This window comes from Cherax quadricarinatus, chromosome 13, assembly GCF_038502225.1.
Source record: "Cherax quadricarinatus isolate ZL_2023a chromosome 13, ASM3850222v1, whole genome shotgun sequence".
Classification (NCBI taxonomy): Eukaryota; Metazoa; Arthropoda; class Malacostraca; order Decapoda; family Parastacidae; genus Cherax; species Cherax quadricarinatus.
Window position 1 is genome coordinate 37,220,097 of NC_091304.1, and position 7,274 is coordinate 37,227,370.

Genomic DNA, 7,274 nt, shown 5'->3' on the forward strand with positions numbered 1-7,274 from the left:
CCAAGCCCATGATGACACTCTTCACGTCGCTTGTTCTGTCCAGGCTGGAATATTGCTGCACACTAACAGCACCTTTCATGACAGGTAAAATTGCTGACCTAGAAAATGTACAGATAACCTTCACGGCAAACAAAATTGCGATAAAAACACTTCAGTTACTGAGAACGCTTAAAGTTCCTCAACCTGTACTCCCTGGAATGCAGGTGGGAGAGATACATGATTACATGCACTTGGAAAATCCTAGAGGGATTAGTACCAAACTTGCATACGAAAATCACTCCCTATGAAAGCAAAGGACTCGGCAGACTATGCAACATCCCCCCAAATGAAAAACAGGGGCGCCACTAGCACCATAAGATACAACGAAATAAGTGGGAGGGGGGCCCTAGACTGTTCAACAGCATCCCAGCATACATAAGGGGGATTACCAATAGACCCCTGGCTGTCTTCAAGAAGGCTCTGGACAGGCACCTAAAGTCAGTACCTGACCAGCCGGGCTGTGGTTTATACATCGGGTTGCTTGCGACCAACAGTAACAGCCTGGTTGATCAGGCCCTGATCCTCCATGAGGCCTCGTCACAGACTGATCCGTCGGGGTTTGACCCCGAAACCCTCTCCACGTATATTCCAGGTATACACAAAGTGCAAAGTTGTGAAGCTTGGGGACGGACAAAGACCACAGACAGTGTTGTGACTCATGGGGCACAGGCTGCGTATCACTCTGAGCACATCCCCTGAGGCTCACATTAACCAAATAACTGCTGCATCATATGGGCGCATGGTAAAGCTAAGAAAAGCATTACGACACCTAAATAAGGAGCAATTCACAACACTTTAAACCATATACGTCAGGCCCATATTGGAGTACGCAGAATCATTATGGAACCCACACCTGGTTAAGCTCATCAAGATATTAGAGAAAGTTCAAAGATATGCAACAAGACTAGTCCCGGAGCTTGGGTATGTATTATAAGGAGAAGTTAAGGGAACTCAATCTGGTGACATTGGAGGACAGGAGGGATAGGGAGGACATAATAGCGACCTATAAAATAATATGAGGAACTGACACGGTGAACAGAGCCAGAATTGTTTAAAGATGAGATACAGGAATAATGAGACACAACTGGAAATTGAAAACTTTGATGAGTCATTGGGATGACTTAGAGCTATCAGGAAAAAGAACAATCTGGAGAATGATGTAGTGGAGGTAGATCCATATGTAGCCTTAAGATAAGGTACGATAAGGCTCTTGGAGAAGAGAGAGAGAGTTGGCCTAGTAGCGACTATTGAAAAGACGGGGCCAAGAGCTGTGACTCGACCCCAGCAACCATAAATAGGTGAGTAAGTGAGTACACACACACACACATACACACACACACACACACACACACACACACACACACACACACACACACACACACACACACACACAAACACACACACTCAGAAAACTACAACTTATTTTGGCTCTCATTGTCACCTTGATTTTTAATCAAGAAACCATTTGCCATCCATTCAGGTGCACCATTGTTGTCTACAATATTAGGCTCCAGAGAGGCAAGCTCTTGGGAGGTACCCCTGACGTCACCAGCTGGCTGGTACTCTGACGTCAATAGCTACTTGGTACTTGACGTCACCAGCCTGATGACGCTGGCATCACCAACTACGAGACGCTGATGTTATCACCGGAAACAATAAATTAAAAAAATGTGTCGTAGTAAACATGTTAAACCACAATTTTTTTAAAAGTTATTTTCTACTTGTCCACCGATGTTATTATTTTTATTTTAGAATATAAAATTATAGACTTTTTTTTTTTTTTTTTTGCTGCCGCCGATGTAAACATTTTCCTGGTTATTGATTTTTTATTTATATTTGGAAATCTTTGCCTCAGGATTATAATTCCTATAAGAATTTGGTTTTCAAATTGTTTTATTTTGAAATGTTCAATACAAAGTCTTAAAAGTGGTTTAACAATAATGTTTATGGTTTAAAAGGACACGCTAGTAAACACCAGAACATATTTATTAAACAATACTTCAGTCCTGGGACCTGGACCACTACTGACGTTCAGAGTCACGGACCCTGATCAAGGTCCCAGACCCAAAACGCTTTCTAATATGTCCTAGTATTTCCTTTCGCATCTTTATTAACCCAGCTGTACCAATGTTGGCTTCTGTAACGTTTTCACTCGCCTGTGGTTGGATAATTACTATAATTACTATAACAGTTTATTCAAATACAAGTTACATATTGACAAGTAAGTTTCTTTATTCCCCTCCCCCACAAACTAAAGAAAATGTATACAATAAACGGTTACCGAAAATAAGTTTATACTTGATATCTTCCGCCAACACTACTGAAACTTGGAACTTAACACTGATGGTACACATCCCAAGACATGTAACTTGCTTCAGCTGGAAGAACAGCCTCCCTGTTGAACCATGATCCAGGATGACAAATAACACTAGATATCCCCGTGTAAATGAACAATGAATGATTATTATCTACAAATGATATTTTAGGAAAATTCCAACACCATTTATAGGCATTATCTAAACCTTGGCTGCTTTAATTACTGCAGTCAATTCAGAAAAAATCGTGATGGCTCATGTACACTGGTCGACTGAAGTGAATACACAGGAATCTTGTTTTCTTGTCTGAACTCCTAAATACACATTACACACCTCATCGTGCCACTAAGCCTCTGCAGCTGCTCTTGCATGTGCCACAGAAGGGGTCGAGATTTCAGAGACACTGCGAACTGTAGTCCTTAGGATACTGGAGAATTGTGAAGTAGTGACTCTCCTCTGCCCACAGCCTAGTCAGGCCTAAAGATAACTCCTGCATAAACTGTCTCCTGTACAATTCCAATCTGCCTGTGTTTTTCCTGGATTCCTGAATAAATAATCCAGGAGTTGATAGAAGAAGCACTGAAAATTCCATAGAAAACACAGAGCTCTTTGTTTTTCTACTGCATGAATATAGGGACGACATATGGTCAAAAGTATCAACTCTCTCTGTTTTGCGTTTCTGTAATATTTATTAACTTCAGGCTTGTAACTTGCTACAATGGTTGGCCGAGTGTCCTTTCCTAACATAAGTAACACTAACTTTTTACTTTTTGAAACCGGTTGGTTAGATACCAGGATCTTGGTTGGCGACCCACTCTGTTATTTATTTTCTTTGGAACTTGAGGTATGTTTGCTTTGGCTGTACCAACGAGAGTCAGGCCTCAGTTCTGCAGCAGGTCGGTGATTAGGGGCACAAAAGTAAACCAACTATCAGTTGTTACATTTCTATTACTATTATGAAATTTATTGGTCAGTTCTCTGGTATAGTAATACCCAAGGTTCATGCGCTGTGGTGATTGTGTATATTTTCCTAGGAATAATGACCCAGTCAGGAGGTATTTGCCGTCAATAGCCAATACCATCTCTATGTCACACGTTGCAGGTATATTTGGGATGTATAATTGTATATACTAAATAAGCATCTACCCCCTGAAAGCACGGAGTAATATTGTCCCCTTCAGTGTAATACTTCCCACATGTCTGGTGTACATCACATATTGTACTCAGTGGAGTAAATCTGTCTGTGCTTTGTCTAGCCTGTCTTGTTGCAGGAGCATCAAAACATAAACAGTACTATAGGAAAGCGTGCCGACCTTCACACATAAGAACATTGTTGCATGAAATACCGCAGCACTCCACTTAGGGTTACATATTTCCTTAGTCGACGGAAATGTGGAACCCCACTGAACATAAGGTGTTGTTCAGTGTATAGTAGCCTTAATTCGGTATTTGGCAGCTTCTACATTTGTACGAACGTTGGTGTATGTCACAGTTTCCTCCATCATTTCATTATCAGTGAATAATACAAGACATTTGTATGGAATGCCAACAAACCTTTCTGGTGTTGATCCTGTAGTAAGTAAAGGCATTAGGATTCGTCTTGCTATCCTTGCTAAGGCAGATGAGTGTGTTGTGAAACTCCATCTTAATCCAGAAGAGCTTTTAAGAATTTGTGATAGAAAAGTCAAAGATGAGGAACCATCATCATTATTTCCATTATAACGCCGTTAAAGTCCCTTGCGACAAATCTGAATTCTAGCAGGAATGGTAGCAGAGGCAGCAGTAGTGGCAGCAGAGGAATCAGGAATGGCCACAGGGGCAAGAGGAGTAGTAATAGAAGCAGCAGGAGCGGTAGCAGAGGTAGCAGGATTAGTAACAGTCGCACGACTGGCAGCAGAGGCAACAGGAAGGGTAATAGAGGCTGCAGGAATGGCAGCAGAAGCAGCAAGAGTGGCAACAGAGACAGCAGGGGGTGGCAGCAAAGGCCAGCAAGAGCCGTAGCAAGGACAGCAGTAGACCGCCTTGTGGTAGGCTTTCGAGCAGTAATCCCTGCTGAATTCTGGGCTTCGTCACTGAGATCACTCTCATCTTTCTCAATATCAAACATTTCCTGTTTCACTACTATCACTATTATCATCATCACTGCAGCTTTTGTTCACAATCTCGTCAATTCCCTCCTGGCACAGAAACAATTTCGACATCATGGATATATTTTAGTTTATTTACTTGTTTACAAGTCTCTCTCTGAAAAAAAAAAGATGCCACAAGTGATAAAAACTAAATTTTAAAAATGCCATGCAATTTTACAGCAGCTTTATAAACATTAATGCGGGAAAGAGTATATCCCCAACTACGCAATTATACAAAGAAAGGATTAGATATCCGAGCGACGCAGCCTTGCTTTGAGGTCTCGGCATGCACCTAGGGATGAGAAGAGAAGCCAAGATCTGATTCACCCGGAAACTTCAGATCCAATGAGCTACCTTAAGCAGGATATACCCCACAATCATACACCAGGTTAAACCAGTTATAGGAATCAATTGCCAAAGATTTTACCTATATTGCTTCAACTTCATTAATCTTATATCTTCGAAGTGTATTTAAATTTCAAATGTTGCCTTTTAAATTTGTTTATATTGCCATCTTCGAAACAGAGATCTGAAAACTTCATGTAAAATATAATATATAAAAAAGACTGACGTTAGGTTTACCCGCTTTGTTGAGCTGAACATCCAGCCTAGTGCCACTCACTGAAAGAAAGCAGCAGTTACGGTTGAATCTCACTTCAGGACTCGGATGCACTACGCTGTGTCTATTATTGTAAACAATACTGAGAACCTCTTGAGAGTTCCAGAAAATATGCCCATCAACACTTGTGGCAGTGCTAAGAATATTGCATAGATGCTTCAACAACTCTCGCGCTATCCTACCCAGCATCATCATGGTAGAAGCTTCCCTGGAAGATGTGAGTGACAAAAGCCTTACATACACAACATCACACAACAAAAATCACCAAGTTGAAGTTATCACATGGAGACATGTCACAATTACCTCGCATCCTCCATCATCACACACAATATCACCTCGATCACAAAGAGACCTGAATCACATTCATCTTGCATCAGCCACTTCACATGCACTACATCACCACCAGTTAAGCCCTAACAATTATACAGGTCACATTCACATGACATGTGCCATATCACACTCAGAACATCACTACAGTGAAGCCATAACAAGAAGGCCTTCCAAAATCTCCTTACATCTGCCACATCACGTACCCAACAACACCACTATGGCTAAGCTCAAGAGGGGGAAACATGTCACAGTCACTTCACATCATCACACACAACAAGTTTACGAATAGTAACGAAACCTAAAATGAAGCACCCACCATTCATTCATTAGGGATTTGCCGGTACTTCCGGCCCTGGTCTTCTCCAGATGGTGACCCGGCGGTGGCCCCCGGGTTGGGAGTGTCGTTAATCTTCTTCTTTCTTCTGTCTTCTTTCTTGGGCCCTCCGGGTGGAGGGTAACAACACCGACCATAAACAACTGTGGTGCTCGAGGAATATATATTAGTCCTGAGTACTTGATGAACGTACATCAGTCGAGGCTACTTGAAGAACCTACACCAAACTACACTACTGGATGAACATAAAACACAGAAGAATATCTGAAAAACATACACATGCGCAAACTACTGGATGATCGTGCAACAGACCTGAATACTTCAAGCAAATTCTCTAGACCAGACTACTTGAAGTACATTTTCCAGACCAGACTACTTGAAGTACATTTTCCAGACCAGACTACTTGAAGCACATTCCCCAGACCTGACTACTTGAAGTACATTCTCCAGACCAGACTACTTGAAGCACATTCTCCAGACCAGACTACTTGAAGCACATTCTCCAGACCAGACCACTTGAAGCACATTCTCCAGACCAGACTACTTGAAGTACATTCTCCAGACCAAACTACTTGAAGTAGATTATCCAGACCAGACTATTTCCAGACCAGACTACTTGAAGATTCTCCAGAGACTACTTGAAGTACATTCTGACTAATTGAAGCACATTCTCCAGACCAGACTACTTGAAGCACATTCTCCTTGAAGCACCTCCAGACGTGAAGAACATTTTACAGACCAGACTACTTGAAACACATTCTCCAGACCAGACTACTTGAAGCACACCAGACTGACTACTTGAAGTACATTCTCCAAGCACATTCTCCAGACCAGACTACTTGAAGCACATTCTCCAGACCAGACTACTTGAAGCACATTCTGAAGAACATTTTACAGACCAGACTAGACCAGACTACTTGAAGCACACTACGTGAAGAACATTTTACAGACCAGACTACTTGAAACACATTCTCCAGACCAGACTACTTGAAGCACATTACATTCTCCAGACCAGACTACTTGAAGCACATTCTCCAGACCAGACTACTTGAAGCAGACCAGACTACTTGAAGCACATTCTCCAGACCTGGCTACTTGAAGTACATTCTCCAGACCTGACTACTTGAAGTACATTCTCCAGACCAGACTACTTGAAGCACATTCTCCAGACCAGACTACTTGAAGCACATTCTCCAGACCTGACTACTTGAAGCACATTCTCTAGACCACACTACGTGAAGAACATTTTACAGACCAGACTACTTGAAACACATTCTCCAGACCAGACTACTTGAAGCACATTCTCCAGACCTGACTACTTGAAGTACATTCTCCAGACCAGACTACTTGAAGCACATTCTCCAGACCAGACTACTTGAAGCACATTCTCCAGACCAGACTACTTGAAGCACATTCTCCAGACCAGACTACTTGAAGCACATTCTCCAGACCAGACTACTTGAAGCACATTCTCCAGACCAGACTACTTGAAGCACATTCTCCAGACC

General features: G+C 42.0%; 1 pseudogene; it reads right to left on the reverse strand.

Moving 5' to 3' along the window:
* Positions 1-2,612: 2,612 nt before the first annotated feature.
* Positions 2,613-3,966, reverse strand: LOC138852658 (uncharacterized; annotated as a pseudogene).
* Between the last annotated feature and the right edge of the window lie 3,308 nt (positions 3,967-7,274).